At 32.1% G+C, this 21109-nt stretch overlaps 1 protein-coding gene and 1 pseudogene across 3 annotated transcripts in view; one reads left to right on the top strand and one right to left on the bottom strand.

Moving 5' to 3' along the window:
- The window catches only part of LRRTM4 (leucine rich repeat transmembrane neuronal 4), a 644127-nt gene that overhangs the window by 539874 nt on the left and 83144 nt on the right, over positions 1 to 21109 (top strand). The window lies entirely within an intron of this gene.
- LOC120594679 (uncharacterized) lies at positions 20948 to 21066 on the bottom strand (annotated as a pseudogene).

The raw sequence follows: 21109 nt of genomic DNA, 5'->3' as shown, positions 1-21109 counted from the left end.
AACATGAGAATGAAAAGGCAAGCATCAATTTTATTGTGGGGAGCACACTTTTGTTGCAGGAAGTGCAGTCTATTTCAAGCAGTGGGCTTCTGCTTCTGCTCTTCTTCTGCTCTCCTTTCTTGTGCTCCTCTTCTGCAACTTTCTGCTTCCCAGGGGACCACATGGCTCCACACATTTCAGAGTACAATAGTGGAATTCAGCCACACATGCGTGCTACAATAAGCTGAATTATGTTTACATATTTTAGGTGCAGGCCCCTGCTACACTACTGTAGCATTCTAAATCTAGGGTCCTATTCATAGCTGTAAGCCTGGATCACAGCCAGACCTGGGACCAGCCACACCTGGGATGTGCAGAGGGGAAGAATGGGGTATACTGAGAAGTTTTTAATTTTTTTTTCTAAAAGGGATCTCCTATTATCACAATTTCTCTGTCCCAAACATGCGCATCCTGTTGGAGTTGATTGATCAATTTTTTGATTGGGCTTATATGAATTTGGCTCTCAAACTAAAGCTTGGTCTGGCTACAAAAATTCTCTTGCAAATTTAGCAACACATTTCTTTCTTTTAAATTAATGTATAGGGTTGCTACTAAACTGTGTCAACCTTGCATTGCAGGGCTAGGTCTCCTTGGTATCTCAGGATGTTGCAATATGGTAGAAATGTGCTGGGAGAAATTACTCTGGGGTCTGAAGGAGGGTTTATGGACTGAGAGTATGCTGAAGATGAAAAATTGCACCAGATACCAAATTAATACATGATTTGGTCAATAAATATTTATGGGATGCTCACTCTTTGCTAGATATATTGCCAAATAGTGAGGATGCAAATATAATTAGGACTCAGCCTCTCATTTCCAGGTATTCACAACTGAGTTTGGAAATTGTAGCACGAAATAATTACAATGCACAGTGAAGGCAAAGCATCATGTGTTAAGTGTTGTGGAGAAAGGGTTTTTCACTAGAAATACAATTTTAAACTAAGTTGCTGTTTATGAGTAATGTATCGAAAGATATACAATGAGTACATATGCATTTAACAGAAGACCACTTTCACCAACTAGGGTATTAAAAGGATTTGCAACATCTTTTTACTATTAAAGTACAATTGGTAAGCCTTTCAAATATTTGCAATTGGAATTACATGTAAATAGCAGTATTAGAATGGAAAAGAGTATATAATTCAAATATTATAATATTTTAAAGATGTCATAACATGACAAATATAATTTAGCAATGTATGTTGGAACAAAAATCAGAGGCCAAATAAGAAAAAGAGTGGTATAAAAATGGAAATACTGACTATCTTTTTTTTTTTTTTTTAGATGACAGAATTTAAGACATCGATGATGGTTATTAGGGAAAAAAAAAAATCTTCTATTTTTTTCCAAAAAGTAACACCAGCAGAATTTAAAATGAACTCTTCAGATTACTAAAACAATAAAATTAACATAAATTCAATATCAATGGCAATAAAAAAGGAAACATAAAGAAAAGAGACAGCAAAAACACATTTAAAAGAAAAAAACAAAGCAAAACTTTTACCTCAAAAATAATAACCTCAGATAATAACAGTAATACCAAACATATATTGTCATTGTAAACACAAGTGAAAAAAAATGCCCTACTACTAAAAGAAAGATAACTTTATAGACCATGTGTGAATAGTAAATTCTCTGAATTGTGACATGTGTGAAAATGTTTTATTTTCGCCCTCACATTTGATTTCTAATTAAACTATAAAATTTTGGTTTTAAACTGATTCTTTTAAGGATGATAAAAATGGTCTTTATGTCTTAATGGTCACTAATAAAAATTTAAATAGCAACTGAGAACTCATTCACTTTTTAGCAGGCTATGGCTACTGCCATTGTGGTAGCTGTGCTCTTGACCATTATTTTACTCTGAGAAATATTAATTTGATTGTCTCTAGTCATGGGCTTGACTGGTTCATTCACCAGTCTCCAGATCCCAGGATTTTAATCAATTTAAAGCCATTCGTCTTCGTATGGCCCCAAATAGTTTTCTTTTGACATTTTGGGGGTTATTTCTTTTCCTTTTCTAGGTGGGGGCTCTCTTTCTAGAATACCTCTAGACAGATGTTGGGGTTGCTTCACTGATTGTTCATGTATTTTAATGATTTACTCTTGTCTTTTCTATCCCTGTATGGCTCTACATTATGAAAAGTGTTCTTGACTTCAACTCTCAAACCTCAACTATTTCCTTTGTATTACTTATATCTTATATTCAATTTATATTTAAGTGACTTTGATAAACATTTTATTATGAAGAAAATAAAATTGCCAAAGGAAATAAAATAATAGGGAACTTTCTGGATTTATGTTCCTAAAATGAATAAAAATAACGAAATGCTAATTTACTATTAGAACGTAAAACACAGAGGAAAGGCATTTTTAATTTGACCTTTTTACTTTGATTTAAAATTTCAGTAATCATAGGTATTATCTTGTACTTCACCCTAAGTAACACTAAATAACATGTAATAATGAAGTTCTGATTCTTAGTTGATTAACCATTGTTCAATTGTTTAAAAAGGTAAAGTAGTCATTAATTTCTGAAAAAAACTTTTAGAATTTTAAGCAGCAAAATCATTTAAAAGAGGACTAATAGTTTTAAAAGTGTACAAACTCTTCCGTTTTAAAATTGCACAAAAATTATAGATATGTTAACTAATAAAAATCATTTTCCAACCAACTTGTCTTCAGGCTATTCACTTAAAATTGAAAGAAATGAGTCAAAAAAAACTTGCTAAAGAAGCAGAGCAGATAGAAACTTCTCAAACTAAAATGAAATTTACTTGCAGCTCTTTTAAAAAGTGCTAAATGTTGCAAGACCATTCTATATTTACCAAAAGCTCTGATAAATTCTAGATCAAAAATTTCCAAATTCATAAAATCATTTAAGTTTAAAGAATACTCTACAGTGTACAAACAATGAGACACTGATATTTTTAACATTTGGAAACCTAAAGATTTTATTTAAAGATTTTACTTTAATCAGTTTATCAAGTGGCCCTCCCTACACCATCATCTCTTTTCTATTGCATGGCTTATTAATTTATATTTGTCATTTTTTTTATTTTATTGAGATATTGACATGTAACGTTATATTAGTTTTAGATATACAACATATTATTTATACATATATGTATGGTGAAATGATCACAATAGCTAAGTTAACATCGATCACCATACATAATTATGTTTTTCTCTTGTGATGAGGACTTTTAAGATCTACTCTCTTAGTAACTTTCAAATACATGATGCAATATTATTAACTACAGTAACCATGCTGTACCTTATATCCCCATAACTCATCTATTTTATAACTGGACAGCTGTATTTTTTGACTACCTTCACCCATTTTTCTTACCTCCAGTCCCTGCCTCTGGCAACCGCCTGTTTACCAACTTCCAGAGTGATTTTCCTATTTCTAAGGGAAAAAATATATATATACAGATAGATAGATAGATCAATAGAGTCAGAATTAAAGTAAAGTGGACAAATAAAAATACTATATATTGTTTTTAGAGTCACAATAAGTATTTAATATAAAAAAAAAGATCCAAATATACAAAACATTCATGATAAAGTGGCTGCCTCTTATAAAGGAGGAAAGTAGAATAGGAGGAATGAAGAAAGAAAGAAAGAGTATGAAGAATGATGTTCAATTTTGTGTATAAGAATTTTTTAAAAAATCTGATGGAAATATGAAAAATGATAGACATTATATATTAATTTTGACTATCAGATATATAGATATTCATTATATTATTTGTATTTTTATATTTTTTATCTAAGAATAAAAATTAAAATTTTCTTATACTATAATACCTAGTAGAGATATTCAGTAAAGTAAATATTAATTCCAATACATTTCCCAGGCCTTTAAACTAGCAAAAATTATGTAACAATTTTTAATCTTAATGCAATAATCCAAAGTCTGAGGAAGTTTATGCCACTGGACCCCAGCATTACTTCTGGAATTTTGTTAGCTTTTATAAGTGTCTTTTGAATTAAGAGATATTATAAATAAACATTATTTTAAAACAAATTGTAAGTATATCAGGATTTAACTTAAATCAATCTGAATCTTACTCATTTCTTGTATAAAATACCTCTTTTATCCTCTAAAATATTTAGGCATACTATGTTCTTTACAGTGTGTGTATAATTCTTACCTTAAGGAAAAATACCAATTAGACTTGATTAGAGAGTAGATTCCTTGGGGATAGCTAGAGAAAAGCTCATTAAATTTAATTATTATAAAAATAGCAACAAGATGAAAGATGAGTTTTTTTTCCTATAACTGGTATTCTGAGTCAGTAAACATTCTCACTGTGTGTGTTCCCATGTTGGCACTCCTTTAATGAAACATTCATTTTTAACCATGCACTATGACAAATTCAGCTGAAGTAAGAGTTTGCTGTGGCAATTGCCTAGAATCCCCACAGAACGTCTCAAAATGTATTGCTCTCTTTGGAAGAATAGTTTGAATTGACTGTAGATAGTGACCAGCAAGATCTGGCAGGTCATGGAAGGAAAAAATTTTAACGTATATAAACATATCAAACTTTTCCATATTATGAATGATTACTTGATAGCAAGGGTTAATTAGGTTAAAGAATAGTTTTAAGAAATGTAGAGAAACAGGCAAAGGCCAGAATATTTTTTTCCTAGCATTTGTTACTTATCAAAATTTAACTCTCTTATTTCCTTATATTCCAACTCTCTGCACTGAAAAAATAGATAAAAATGTGTCTTAATTACTTAACTGATTTATTGATTCACTCATTTACTCATAATTCATTCATTTTCAACAACGTATTCTGACAAAATGTGTCATATATGGGCCAGACATGAGACAGCAAAAGTGGCCTCAGGGCATTTAGAGGCCCAAAAATAAATTACAGTACAGTTTAAAGGTAATATGATGAGTGAATGTGAGAAGTACATGTAAATCATACAGAAGTATTAAGGAAGGAGAAATCATTGAGAAGTATTAAAGAGGGAGTATTATTTCTCTTAAAGGTCCTGGAGGAAGTCAGAATGTGGTAGAAATTAGCTGGTAACTATAGAAGATACATCTTTTACTATCTCTTAAGTTTTACCATAGGAATAGTTATCTACCTTATTTCAAGCAAATATGTGCCCCATGTGCCTACATCTGTGCATCATTAAAAAAACAAAACAAACAAACAAACAAACCTGTATCGTTAAATAAACATGACTATTTTTACCTATATGCTACTGGGCTCATATACAATCTTACAGTTTCTGCCATTTTGCAGCAGACTATATGGATATAAAAATGATTCCACAAATCAAATATCACTCCAATAAAAAAATGTACCAGGGATATTGGAAAACAATCTATAGATGAGAAATGAAAATAAGTATAACAAAGAGATATGAATTATAATAGATACATGATAAATACAAGAACAGAATAATTGACCATCACATTACAATAACATGAGAATCGAGGCTGTCATCCATAAAATAAGTAAATTTTAAGAAATAAACTATACCTACTGCTAATAGTATTAGTTATTAATCTTTTAAAAAAGTAATCTGTCGGTATCTCAAAAACCTTAAAAATATTCTACTTCTAGGAATTTATTCTAAAGAAATAATCAGAGACAGAGGTTAGAATTCCATTATAAAGTTAACTACTGAATTATTATCTAAAATAGTAAAGTATTAGAAATAACATCAATGACCAAAAATAAAAAATAAAAGAACTTTCTAAATAAATGATGGTCCATTTATGTAAAGAAATATTATCCAACTATTCAGAATTTTATTCTCAATATTCGATTATAATAAAATATATTCATAATTTAATTTATATATTAACTGAGGCCATTCATTCACCTAGTGATTCATTTACCAAACATTGATGGCTATTTTACTGTATAGATAGCTCTGTGTCTATTTGAGAAGCACAGTGGTGTACAAGACCTGTCCTTGCCCTCATGAGGATTAGAGTCTAGCTATGGAATTAAACAAAGAGTCAGACAATTTGTAGATGATACTGTGTGTATGTGTGTTGAGAAAGAAGGGCAAGGTACTAGGAAAACATAAGAAAAATTTGGCAAAGCAAAGTGTGTTGAGTCGGTCAACTTTGACTTGTTGAGACTTCCTCAATTGCTGTCTAAGATGAGACAATAAGAATAAAGGCAGATAAAGAATGTTTGGAAGAATTTTTCAGGTAGAAGAAAATTTATATACCAATGTCCAAAGGGAAAAAAAACAAGTATTTCCTGTAAAGTATAATTTAATTTTTTGTGAAGTATATGATCTCTGCAGGAGGTAGAGCTTTGGTTGATAGCTACAATTTTTCCTCGATTTAAACTTTTTATTAATTCTTGTTTGCCATAAACATGGTTTGCTATTAAACCAGGAAAAAATAATCTTATAAATTTTCAAGAGATTTAAATGATTAGAGGAGCCTGACCTTCAAAAGAATACTTGAATTTATTCTGCACACTCATTAAGAGGTCTCCCATGTTTCAATAATTTAACATCAGAATCGGGATATCAATCTATCAACCCATTTCACATGCTTCACCTATTAAAATTTAGGACTTCAAGCAGAATATCCCGGATGTTTAAAAATAAGGTCGTATGGTAAAATATTACTCAGCAACACATATTTATCTCACATATATCAGGGTCACGAGGCTATCACATAATTTAAAGACAGGGGCAAAGTATTAGTACAATTACCTGCCCTAATGTCATAAGAAAAATCAATAATTGCTCAGAGGATCTAGCTTGCTTGCTTTCTTTCTTTCTTTCTTTCTTTCTTTCTTTCTTTCTTTCTTTCTTATTTATTTATTTATTTTTTGAACTAGTTTCACAACTAAGTCGTGCATATATAGATGACTGTGGTGATGGGAAGTGCATCTGTTTCAAAGAGGTCTCTGGGTTTGAAAGTAGTAACCAAACTACCTAATTTTCTACCACTATGATTCAAATGGGTTTCCTCATGTTTTGAAAACTTCTGACATTTGAATTTTCTCCATAAATAGAAAAGTCATGAATTATTCCTATTGTCCACATCAGTATCATCATATACAAAGACAGATTTTTGAATGTCTTCTCTGTCATAAATTATGATGAAATATGCTATTAGAGGAATAAAAGGCATTAATTCTGCCCTTGGGAAGTTTTACTCACTTAGAAGGGCCTATTACAGAGACAAGAAATGCCATTGCACCCACCAGCAGGATCTACAATATATTTTAAGTGCCATGTTAAGTGACACAAACAGTAAGTTCCTAGGGAGAGCAAAACTCATTTATCAGCAGCAGCCCTCAGTTCTTTGCCACCCTGGACTCTCCATAGGGAAGCTCAGAACATGGGCAGCTGCTTCATCCAAGCCAGGACAGGAATAGTCATTAGCAAGACAAAATGGGCCCAGGAAGTCAGAGAGAGATTCCTGGAAGTATCACCTGAGCACTTCAGAAAGGGAAAATATAGGCAAGGAAAGAATGACATTGTTCTCTGTTGTACATTCAGAGAACCATTTTGCTGTGAATAAAGACATTTTGGGAAGTAATTGTAATTTTCTGTCATTAATTCTACTTTCATGATTGCTCTTACTGGTTCATGGTTGCACAAGTGTTTTATTATAATGGAGGTCTCATGATTCTGATTTTAATCTATCCTGAAGATCAAAAAAACGGATTCTTATTTCACAGTTATATTTCCTTAATTGTAGACAAAGTATATATCCTTTAAATATTATATATTGCTATTTTATTCAGAAACAAATTATATTAGTTATCTATTGCAGCACAACAAATAATCTCCAACTTAGCAACTTAAAACATTGCATATTTATTGCCTGAGTTTCTGCGAATCTGGAGTCCAGGCTTGCCTTGGCTGGGTCCTCTGCTTTAGGGTCTCTCACAAGGTTCCAATCAAGGTGCTGGCTTATGCAGTGGTCTCATCCGAAAATCTGACTGGGAAAGATCACTCTTGCAAGTTTACTTGCATTGCTGATGACAGAATTAAATTCTTTGTGGGCTGTGTGACTGGGAGACTAAATTCTTTGCTAGCAGTCACAGGTAACCTTCAGTCGCTTGCCACCCATGTTTCCCGTGAGGCAGCTCATAACATGGCACCTGGCTTTATCAAAGCCAGGAAGGGAACTGGTCTGTTACCAAAATAAAATTTGTAATTATATGTAAAGTAATCATGGTAGTGATATTCCATCAACTTCTGTGTTCTATTAATTAGAAGCAAGTCACAGTTCCTGCCCACTCATTGAGAATGGATTATACAAGGTCATGAGTACCAGGAGGCAGAGATCATTGAGGGAGGAGTCACTTCAAAATCTTCCTACCAGACAAATTGACATCTTTTATATGCTTAAATGGGTTACATAAGTGAAGCTGCAGAAAATACAAAACTTTTAATTTAATACATGTGATTACTAAAGATATCCTTGACTAGATGTGGTAAACTAGATTGTCAGTTTCTGGTTAATGTAGACTATAAACTCTAGATGCTCCACTAATTACTATATAATATTCAACTCCACTCATACTGGTTCAATTGTCTATAATATCTAGAGATTGGACTAGAAATAATTTTAATGCTAATATTTTAGTTCTGTGAATCACACACAGTAATTTGAAGCTTTAAGGTAAGTTTAGTAAAAAGGTTTTTTAAAAAATATTTTATTTAAGTTTTTTTTTTTCTACCTTAGCAAGTCTACATGATATGAAAGTTGGGTTTGTTCTCTACTGTACAGAATGTGCCATTTTAAAATACGGGTGACCATACTGGTACTGTATTGATTTATAATCTACATTGCATTGTATTGCAACCTAATCGTGTAGTCTGTAAAATGTAGAATTGTGCAAACATAATCAGGAGCAGTGTCCCTGGATTCATTTAGAAAACAAAGTCCAGTGCAAAAGTAGGATGATTAAATTGTGTATTATTACTGGGGATCAGCTGAGTTAAGGCATTTCCATGTCTGGTTTGCCGAGATCTTACTATTTAACTATCTACTTTCACATAACCCTTGTGTGTGTGATCACATTTATATAATCAACATAGTGTCCTGCCACAAGCATGCAATTTTCTTGGCATTGCAAGATGTGTTGACCCACTCTGTTGCCAAAAAATTCTCTTAACTTTTTCTACTGAAGAAAGAAAGGAGAGAGGTTTAATTTGTGTAAGTTTGACATGTGCTCAAATAGGGAAAAGTAAAAACTCTAATAGAATCAGATACCAGGAAAAAAAATTTATTCAGCCTGCTGTGTACCTGAGTTTGCTGTGTAATATTTCCCAAGAGCTTCCTTCTTTCCCCCACCAAAAATGTTTTATCCAAAAGATTATAGTTATTTGGGGGAGGGGGAACTCAAAGAATGGAGTCGGGGGTGTTCTGACCATGCTTATTTAATTATTATTCACCAATACAGGACTTGGCGAAAAATGCTAGGGAGAGTTATAATATTTTTCATTCTAAAACACAGCGCATCCTTTTCAAAAGACCTTGACAGACTACTCAGCAACTCCACAGATCCAAATGCAAACTATATATTCTTCCTGGAGAAGGCAGTAAAAGGCATTGGTATGCAAAAATGCTGAGCAAGCAGGAAACACTAGAGGACTCTAGTAGGACAAATGATCATATCTTTCTGGTGAGAATCAAAAGAAAGACCCTAGCCACTAGTGAGCACTTAAGATCGCCAGGACACTTCTCCCAGGATAGGATCCTTAAACTAAGTGTTCTGGAAATATTCCAACTTGGGTAATTGTTTTACCCCTCCCTAAATCTCTTTTCCTTCCCATTTATATTGAAAGCATCTAACTTTCTGTCCTTAATGGATTACTCTTTCAACACCTATAAGGGCATATTGTAAGAAAGCAAATGCAAATTTGTGTGTAAATTGTCAAATAAAGTTTGTAATACTATTATCTTTATTACTACTATCACTAATTATGTGTAGTTATCTCCTAGAGTATTTTGTTGTTTTGGGATATTGTCTTTGTTTGTGGCTTTGTTTCATTATTCTTCTAATCTTATAATATAAACTCAGTCCCATTTCCTAAATTAAGTGAATTCATTTTACCTTTGGTTATATAGTATTTTATTTTAGTAGCATAAGTTTACTTATATCACACCTAGTAAGAGCCATGTTTTAAGTATATCTGGAATTGACAAACATTTTTTTAAAAATTCCCCAAAAGGTCTGACCTTTCTAAAAAAAATCAAGTACTCTTTCCCATCATCCATTTAATTTTTAAATCAACCCCCAAGAAGCCAAACAGTAACCCATGAGATTTCTTAGCTTTGCCAGTCTGCATTTCTAAGTTTCAGATAAGCCTAATATAGGAAATATATAAAACCAGTGACCATCCTATTAAGCAATCTGAAAAAAAAGAGGCTAAGGCTAAGTCTCTTCAAACTGTTACCTGAAATTGTCTTCCCTACCTTAAGATTTTATTAGAAATATAGATTTTATTTGAAATATAGAACCCCAGAGAGTTGAAATAAAACTGTTAACCATTAGGCATGCTATAGGGTTAAGTAAATTTTCTTTTTCTGGAAGCAATTTTAATCAGGTGGCAAGGAAGTTATAATGAGAATACAGGAACTTGAGAATAGGAAAAGACAAAGTGTGATTTAATGGGAGCAAAAAAAAGATGCCCAGAAAAGTCCCCAGAATGATCAGAGGTCTACTTCATCCTCTTTATCTGGGTCTGATTCAGTTTAAGTTTTTATGCTTCTCTATATTTAAGTGACCAGGCTCCCTCCTACACATCTATTGCAAATCCACTGGATATTCTTATTATATTCTTAGCAACATTTCCTCATAGAACTAGACAATATAAAAATAACTTGAACTTTCTTAAATTGAGTGAAGTGTACACCAGGCTTTTTTATTCTCCTAAAGCCTTTCTCTAACATAATCCTGAAATAGCCCCAAGAAATTGTTGATGGATTTGTGGGAGTTTAACACGTATTTAAAGGGAAAATTTAACCATGTACAGTGTACAAAGAACATTCTGATTGAAAGGTGCTATATAAATGAGAGATTTTTTTCTTATTCTGTTCACACTCAGAAAAAAATGTTGAAAACTGACCATGGCATGTCTATAGATAGAAGATATTCAAATTTTAATGAATGTGATTCAGATTCGTGTAGGAGTATAGATTGGGTCCTAAATCTAAGACCTCTATGAGCTATAAATTAAACAACTTGGCAAAAATAATATCAGAAAAATCTGTTTTTGTTTTGAGATTTTTGGATAAGTATCTACTTCTAAAATCTTGCTATAGATTGACTGAGTTCGGGTGATTTTTAAAAATCTTTAACTTCATGAGATGACTTGATATATTTTTCCTGACAGCCTATGATACATTAGCCAGAATCCTAAAACTCCACATAAGACAGACGTCTGTGTCCATAGGAAATGTCTCGTGACTGAATTGATTCAGTTGGGCTTTTTCAGTTAACTTGGTAGAATCAATAAGTTCTCAAGGAGTTGGTATCCCTAGAAAATTCTAAAAGCTATTTAAACCAATAAAACCTCAATCCTGTCTATCCTGGGACTTAGGTAGAATTTCTCTTTCTAATTGGAATGAGAAGGTATATATGTAGATGGGTGTATTAAAGGGCATAGATATGCCTGATAAAAAATGTATTCTATTACAGACAACATACGCTTCTTAGTGCTAAAAACTGTAAGTTGATAAGAGCAACCCAGGCTCCAGCTGTGGCCACCATATCATTTTATAAGAAAAATAAAGTGAATTGAGCCTTTTTTTTAAAAAAAAAAGAGTAACCTTTTTCACAAATTTATGCCAGTGATTACATATTAAAGTGGCATCATCAAAAAGGGGAAATCTATGAGCAGTGATTGAAGTATATTGTTTGTGGTTTCAGGATCACTGTATCATCAGTTGCACATTAAGCTAATGGCAAATATCGCTTCCATTTTTAAAAAAATTTTGAAAGATTCAATATAGCACCTAATGCTATAACATTCACAAAATGAAACAAACAAAAAATTTAAACAAACGCACTTAGCATCCACACCAAATATACCCAGAGGAAATCAATTACAGAGGTGTTTCCAGGGTTTTGGCCACATCCCAGGTATTTTATCTTTAAATCTTTTATACTTTGATTTACCCGTGTCCAATTTGATTTTCAGACATGATATAAAGGGTTTCATATTTGTATTCATTGACAGAATTTGTTGTAAAGGCTTGAAGAAACCTATTAAATAAGCAACACATAGTATCCATCTTGTTCGGTTCAGAATCCATCATTCTCACTCGTTCGTTGACTGGCACAGTACAAGGATACAAGAGTTACCTAAAGTGATGTGACACCGCAAGACACATCAATCAAGGATTGTTTGAAAAAGGATACAGTTTAGTTTAAAAAGTTTTGTCTTTTGGAAGAAAATGGTTTTAAATTTGTCTTAGAAAAAAAAGATGAAGGGCTAATTCAAAAGTAAAAGAGAAAAAAAATACAGTATTGATCCAAATGCTGCTTGCTGAGTCATAAAGAAATTGAAAAGGCTCTAAGGAAAGAAAGATAACCAGAAAAGCTGATGGAAACCCTGAGGAAAATGTTCCAAATGAGATCACTGCATCATAATCTTTTCATGTTCGTGAGCTCATCAAGGCTTCAAAGAGAAGGATGGTGGGAACTGGGATTGTACCTCAGTGAAAGTGCATACGAATAGGTTTAAATTACTTCAGAAATGTTCAGTGGCCCTCAAACAGATTTAATACTTTAACCTAGGTTAGATTTTGCAGGGAGGTAGGTAATTGGGATTCTTCTTTGGCAAGAATATCATCTGCTTTGGAAGGAGCAGAACCAAGCTACTTTATTTCGTTTACATTCAGGGATGGGATGTAGAGTAGAATCAAGACCCCTCTCCATCTGCTGCTTTCACTCCAGTTACTAAGTGAAATCACATGTGGAGTTTTTATTGATTACCCTGATAGTAACATGTGTCTTCTTCAGAATAATTTAAATGATTTAAACACGAGAATTTTGAGATACAAAACATTTGTCATGATAAGAAGTAGTATTTCAGACTCTCCTTAATCTTCAGAGGTCTTGAAATCAATATGCTATAGTTTTCTTACTCTCTAGGAATATATATTGTGATAGTCAATACATCTTTCTTTTATATATTACACAGGATCATCAGGTGATAATAACTCTTTTTTGTTTAAATGTATAATCTTTGCCTTTTTTAACCAATATCTATGTTCTAAACAGGTGTATTTCTGTCTGATTTATTCCTTTGAGATATGAAGTATATTAGAAATTCCCTGGAGTTTAAAATATCATTTAAAATTTGACTTTTAGCAATTATGGGAGAGAGCTCAAAATCATGTGAGTCCAAATGCTCAATGAGCAGATAGGCAAAAACCTATGCAAACAAATGTCTTCAAATTATTCCTATAAGAGTTTGATGAAAGGGTAATTCCTTCTTTAATAAAATGATGAGGATGGACAAAAACTGGGTAAGAAATGTAAAATGTTGCATCGGAAGGATTTACTTTAATTTTATAAATGGTATGCAAAATGACTATCGAGCTAGGTGAGCCATGCCCATCTTCTAGGTCCCACAGTGTTGCTAACGTCAATTTTATATTGACCTTTTACTCTTACTATCTGAGAATATCCAAAGATGGCTCCTGATTATTTCATCAATTAATATTTATTGGCTCCTTCTCCTAAGAAAGTGGGTAGACCATGGATATCAAGATGGATATCAAGATAGATATAGCTTCTGTCCTCATGGGGTTTATAATACAAAGCAAAAGAAAAGAATTAAGCATAAAATGCTAAATAACTTCTAAAACAAACAAACAAACAAACTCCCTTGAACTATGGGAGAGTGTGATGAGACAACCTAATCTAACCAGGAATGAGGATGGAGAGTGTTGTCAGAATCTCGGTAACAATTTTCTCCCATAAGAATGTAAAAACATAAGTAAGTAGGAATCAAGATTTATATGAGATTTTATTCATCATCTGATACCAAAATCACTTCTTAAAAATCCTCAACTAATGTTTTTTAAATCTCTGCATATGCAACTACTCAAAAATACCTTCTGGGTATTTTATTCCATCTTTGGCCAACTTGGTTACATAATGAAAGTAAATTTTTCTGTTCCATATTTTGCTTTTTGATCTGAATTCCACCACTTTAAAAACAAATAGTATTTATTCAATTTTTATTCCACATGACCATATTTAGATACTGCAAGGAGAGTTTTATACTTTCCCCAAGACTTTTATTTTCAGCAAAATTCCTTTGATGGAATATTTTTAATCTATTTAGTAATTATGATCATCATCTTTTAAATGGGATATAATTTATTTGGTTTTCCACAGTAAAATGTGGTGAGCTAGTTAATGTTGAAATCATTTTGTCTTGCAAATTTTTTAAAATAAGAGTGCAGAATTTAACATTTATTATTATTAAATTTTATCTTATTAAGTGCTACCTGATATTTTAACTAGTGGGGAACTTTTGGATCTTACTTAGTTTCTCAGTGTATTCCAGGTCCCTGAGTGTTCATAATTTGTGTAATGTGATTAATTGATTTTCTACATCATCAGAAGAATTATTAAAAATCAAACTGGTAATAAATATATAAGAAAAATGACTTTCTCATTCTCTCTGTTTTCTATAAATTTGCTGAGGAGTGTTTTAGTTATTTGTATTTAACTAACATTTGTTGAACATAATTGTTTGAAACACTGTAGACTTTAAGCAAGAAAGTCTACAGTGGGGAAGATCAAAGATGAATAAATATAAAGCACTTCTACTTGCAAAAAATAGTGAGAACAATGTTAAATTTAGTGTCAGGCAGTTCAGAATTGATATTATTCCATATTTGCTACACTCGCTGTGCGACCTAGAGGACATCACAAACCTCTGAATGTTGATACTCTGACATAGAAACACACACACAGTAACATACACATATCTGCCTTAACAAGATATTGTGAGGATTGAATTATTATTATATGTAAGAACCTGGCTCTTGGCAGTTAGATTTTCTCTCTCCATAGAAGTTTATAATAGCTTTGGGGAGACTGGTCCACAAATAATAGAAGAGTTTGAGTGAAAGTGGTGGGTACTTGGGAGATAGAAGTGGCCAGAGTTGAATGTGTTAATGTCACCAGCTAAATGCTTCTAATTTCGAATACTGGTATACAACTTTAAAGTATTCGCTGGCTAAAGGTAGATAATTGGAGGGCAGAGAAATTGTCTGGAAGTGGGGTATGCTTCAGATACCAAAAATAAATATATAGATGATAACATCCTTAACAAAGAGATTTTCTGCAAGTATAATTCATGTTGCCAGCTAGGAGTCTTCATTTATTAAAGTTACTTCTCTCTGTCTTAGCTCCAATTCTCCTTCTAAGTCAACAAATATATGTGAGTAAGAATCTCATTTTCAGTTCTCAGATCGTTCAAAGAGAAGTCAACAGAATTCAGTGTAACAGAGAAATTGCACTTATAGAGAATCCTTTGATATTATCATTGCTTTTATATATTTTTTATAAAATACATAAACATATATATATTTATAAAATAATACTTTCCCTCCCTCTCCTCCAAGTTCAGCCTTCCATTTCTTTCAGCCAGGAAGGTCATGCTGCTACTATCTATTGTTACTGTGTCTGGTCCAGAGCAGTAACCTTCAGGATGATCTTTTCAGGACAATAGCATTTCTCAGCATTTGTTTCTCACCTGAGAAGTGACAGCTGGCTTTATCACCCTTTCCAGGCACTTCCCTGAATAAAGAACAAACTTCACAGCAATTTCAGATAGAAGCAACAAATAACAAGTGACTGTTAGATCTCAAAGAAAGCATTTTATGAGCACTGCTGTGAATTGCCATTTAAGCCAAGCTTCCTCACCTCCCAAAGACATACTCTCACCTGAGAAAGACTTTGCCTCAGAAATACAAACACCCACTACCACTGGGCCTTACCAGCCCCATAAGTAGAGGCACCAAATGGTACCAAATGTGCAGAGATTCGGACGATGCAGTCCCAGTTTTTAAAAATCTTAACTTAGTTGAAATAATGGGCCAAGTATGAGTTATTATGTACAATGTCTGTGTGTATTGCGGGGGCGGAGAGGATGCTTTTTTTAATGCCCAAGTGAGCAAGTATCTGTATCTGTGGCTCACCATGACTGTGTTTATACTAAACATGGAAACAGCCTGAGAATTTTCACAAAGAATATTCCAGCCAAAGAATGCCTCATTTGACACACATCACTTTAGCTGCTTTAGACCGACCATAGCAAGATCACAGGATTTGTTGATGTTATTTCATATCTGTCAGTATTACTTCAGATAAATGTCACTATATATTTAAGGATAGAGCAGACTTTCTTTTATCTCATAAGAAATTCAAAGCTAGCATAATACTTCTTTAATCCTCATCCTATGCTCTAGTTTGAAATTATAAACACTAAATGCCTTTATTAGCACCGATTAATCTGGATCATTGTATTATATTATGATTCTTAAGAAGAGGGAAGTGAAAGTAAGAAAATACTTTTCTCAAATAAGCAAATAAGTACTCTATCTGCCTGGCAGATTTCAATGTCTAAATCAGAATTAAGAAGCAGCAAAAACCAACACAAATTTCCTAGGAAAGGACAGGGATTGTGGCTTTTGAAAAGATTATGTTGACACACGAGCTGAGAAAGCAAAGTACTACCCCCAATAGACCATCAGGAAGAAAATGAAACTGTAAATGAACCAAACAACTTTAATGGAGAAATGAATTGTAACTCCAGGCCCTTTGGAGGTAAGCGACATATAGGGTAAATATGGGGAGAAAAAGCAAATCAATAGGTAGTGTCCAGAAAGGTTTTTGGTGACTCTAAAACCTTTTTAAAAGTGCAATTTTAGGCTGATGCTTCATGTACCGCACAGTCTTCTACATTCTTGAAATTTTAGACTGAGACAATACAGATCACAAATTTGATCAAATAATTTAATTATTAATAATGGTAGGATTGCATTGTAATCGACCTTACTCACCAAATAATACAACTTGTCTGAATAAGACATGGAACTTGGTACCTAAAGAGACATAATGATTTGTTACAAACTACCTATTATTTAAATACTAAGTCGGAATTTAGTATTTAACTCTCAAAAACAAGCAAAGAGAAAGTGCTTTGATTTATTTTCCTTTCACTTCATCTTAGTATTTCTATGCTAAGTGATATTGTAATGAGGTTTTTCTCTTATAACCTGCTTTCTTTTCTTAATCTTATTACATTTTATATAAATCCTTTACTTGATCTACATTCATTAGCAACTTAATATTTCTTTCCTGCTGGTCTCTAATTCTTTTTTTTAATCACAATATTTTAAATCTGAGGAAATGTATTTATATTTCTGGAGCTTATAAAAAGAGGTTTTAAATCTCCCTTTTATCAAAACAATCTGGTTTCTCTTTTACAAAAAATTGGAAAGGACAAATAGAATAGAATTGAAGCCTAGAGCTAAGTTCTACTCTCATAGAGGCTTTCTAAGCATTACTATAGACATATACACGTGCACACATACACTTACGCACATGCACACATATATACGTACACGCAGATATTCTTTAAATGAAGGACTCACTTTAATTTAACTTATGGTACAAAGAGTAAAATACCATGGTGTCTATAACTAGCCCAGAGGGGTATTTTCTAAAGTAATCTTCACTGTTTCATGATACTATCTGGATTTGCTTCCAACTATGTGGATCTGCTCCACATATGAACCCACAAATTTGTGCTCTCTATGACTGCTCCTTGCTGCCCAACCAAACTCTAAATATCTTCTGGAAGCAAATCTAAGTAACATCTTTGCAGCCTTCCCTACATCATGATACTTGTAGCAATATGATAGTTTAGGCCAGCTGACTATTTCAAGATAAGTCTCAGAGTATTATATCTTTGGGATATCATTAGAATATATTATACATTGGCAAATACTTCTCAGCTCTTGGACATTCTTCTATTTGCTAGGTTTATCTTCATAAAGTATTGTGTCAAAATGGATTTTCAGCCTCTTCTGTGCTGAAAGGAAAATTTTTCTGTGGATTATAATTGATATCTCATCGTGGAAAGAACACTTATTATGCAACATATTTGCATTCTAGGATCTATGACTTTGTTACTGAATTGAACATCTTTAACAACTTACACTGACCAGCCAATTGACAATTGAAGAAGCCAAATATTAATTTATATTCAGAGATAAACACTATATAATACTGTAATAAGCATAACCAATGAAAGCAAAGGTAACTTAAATTTGAAAAATAAGTTTTTTTTTTAAATAAAAAAGGAGTTCTCATTAAAACCTGTAGGATACATGTTTATGATGGTCTGACCTTCAAATATTCATATGTTCTGCACCATATTAATATGAAAGCTAACTGCTTTTCATAACAAATTTTTGTGTCAGTAGTTCTACCTCTTTCCTTAGCTTTTATGAAAGCAAATGTTTTGATTCCATTTAATTCAACAATATTACATTAATCTTTAATACCCAAATAAACATACATTTTAGGCATTACAAAAACAAACTAACCAAATGCGCCAACAGTGAAGAAACACGTGACTTTTCAGAATAAAAGCATGAATGTACAAAATGTCAATGAGTAATTGGGAAATTTCCTCTAACAAGGCATCAGAGTGCAGCCTCAGATAATTCTTGGCACAATTATCATGTCCTAAATTGTTATCAAGTATACCTTTTACATAACTACCAAAAGAATATTAACAATGACTCATCTGAATGAAAAAGTAAGTGGCCAACTGACGTCTTTATGATTCTAAAGGGTTCTGCATTACTCTTTATTAGGTAAAACAGCATAATTATTTAGCTTGATTATTCCTTTATGATAAGTATCAAGTTATATAGTAACATTTTGCTCTGTAAACTACATACAATCAACTGTTCTTTCTTGAAAATTTCAAATTGTGCTATTTAGAGGATATGGATGTCTACCACCTTAAAGATGATGTATTATTGCAATTTTATAAATATTTCTTGACTTGTTTAGACCTTAAATTTTTTGTCATTTAATTTATGAGCTAATATTTTAAATCCCCAAATCCCTAGGACACTGAATAGTTTCTATTTCTGGAACTTCAAAACTCATGTGCATTCACCAAGAAAATGTCTTCATACAGGTGTCTTAGGAGACAGTCTGCAGCTCTTTTCTGGCAAAAGACCACATTATGGGGTCTTTCAAAACCAACACAAAGAAGAGTAACTGCTAGTGAATTTATATTTAAAACACAGCTATTTATATTTTATAAAGTGATTGCCATAGTATCTTAATTATATTTCATAAAAAACAGAAAGCAAGAAGGGCTGAAAAGTATCATCTATAACTTAATGAGGAAATAAAGTTATGGGTTGAATGCAAGGACACTGGAGTCAAAATACTGAGCCTGAATCCCAGCTTTGTCACTTATTAACTTTTTTTCTTAATGTTAGTTATTCTCTCTTCTTTAAGTTCTCCAGTTATAAAACAGAAATAATGTTACCACCTACTCATAGGGTTGTTTTGAGCAATATATAACACCTGTTAAACATATTAATTACTGTCTAGTATGTATTATACACTCGATAAATGTTAACTGTTATTCATATTAACAATATTGCTTTAAAATGGAAACACAAGCACAGAGAAGTTCAAATGATGTGCAAAAAAACAAAAGACATGGTTAGTGGCAAATTTGGATTTAAGTCACTCTCTTTCTATTCCTGTGCCATTATCCTTAGCATTTCCCTAATGTATGACAATGTATGATTAAGCACAAAATAGACAATAAAAAGTTATATAAAAATGAACAATATGCATAATTGTATGTGTATATGTCATGTTTTCTGCCATTGAAAACTGATAATTCTAAACATTTGTCTGGAGTTTTTGAATTCCCAGAAGCTGCTTACTAGATACGAATATTTTGTTATGCATATATGAATATGAATATGTAATATATGTTTTATATATAAACATATATTGATAATATTGGTAAACAAATGGGTTTCAAACAAAAATGGTAATGAAAATATTTATCTACCAGAAGAGTAAGAAAATTTATTTTGTTAAAAATTTGAAAATCTTTTGCTGAAAATTTATTTTTCTTTTGTTTTAATAACTTTTTTATAATAGAAAAAATGTATATTATTTTTGAAAACTTGGGAGGAGAAATAGAAAAGCAAGAAAGAAAATAAGCAAAAATCAAGCAATGGCCAATTCTAAACTTTGTTGAATCATTTTACATATTTGTTTTTAGCCATATATATTTAATATTTTATTTTGTATATTTAATGTATATTTTATAAAACAGTATAGGTTTATAACACACATTTAGCTTAATGATATGCAGGAATATATTTCCAAATAATTTGATATATATTGTTTGTAATGGTGTATAATATTTTACTGATAAATAAGCAATAATTTAAGAATTAAATAAGTTGTTTTCAGTTTTTTTCCTATTAAAAGAACACTTGTAGACAAATTATGCAGAGTAAGATTAACCCTTTAATAGAAAGTCTTAGAAATCAAATTTCTGAGATAAAGTGTAGGAGTATCGATAATGTTTCTGATGCACATGGCCTAATATTTCTTAGTAACAAATGTGTCTATTTCGATATTTACATTTACATATATAAAAATCTCTTAAATTGCACTTCAATCATATTAGAAATTATATCCAACATAGATAGCATTGATTGAGTGATTACCAGAGTGAGCATTTACAGTTCTTTTGTGAATTGTTTTTCTTTATTTTTTTAGGCAAGGCAACCCTTGGTTGAACTCACAGATTGCAAGGACCTTGTCAGCTTACGATCTTTTATTTTTTTTATTTTTTACACCTACATAACCTGGTCTTCCTAGGTGGTCTCCCATCCAAGTACTAACCAAGTCCAACCCTGCTTAGCTTCCGAAATCAGACAAGATCGGGCTTGTTCAGGGTAGCATGGCCATAGATCTTTTGCGAATTGTTTATTTCAATTTCCCACTTTAAAAATTTC

This window comes from Pteropus medius, unplaced genomic scaffold, assembly GCF_902729225.1.
Source record: "Pteropus medius unplaced genomic scaffold, Ma_sr-lr_union100, whole genome shotgun sequence".
NCBI lineage: Eukaryota > Metazoa > Chordata > Mammalia > Chiroptera > Pteropodidae > Pteropus > Pteropus medius.
This window is presented reverse-complemented; position numbering and strand designations above follow the sequence as displayed.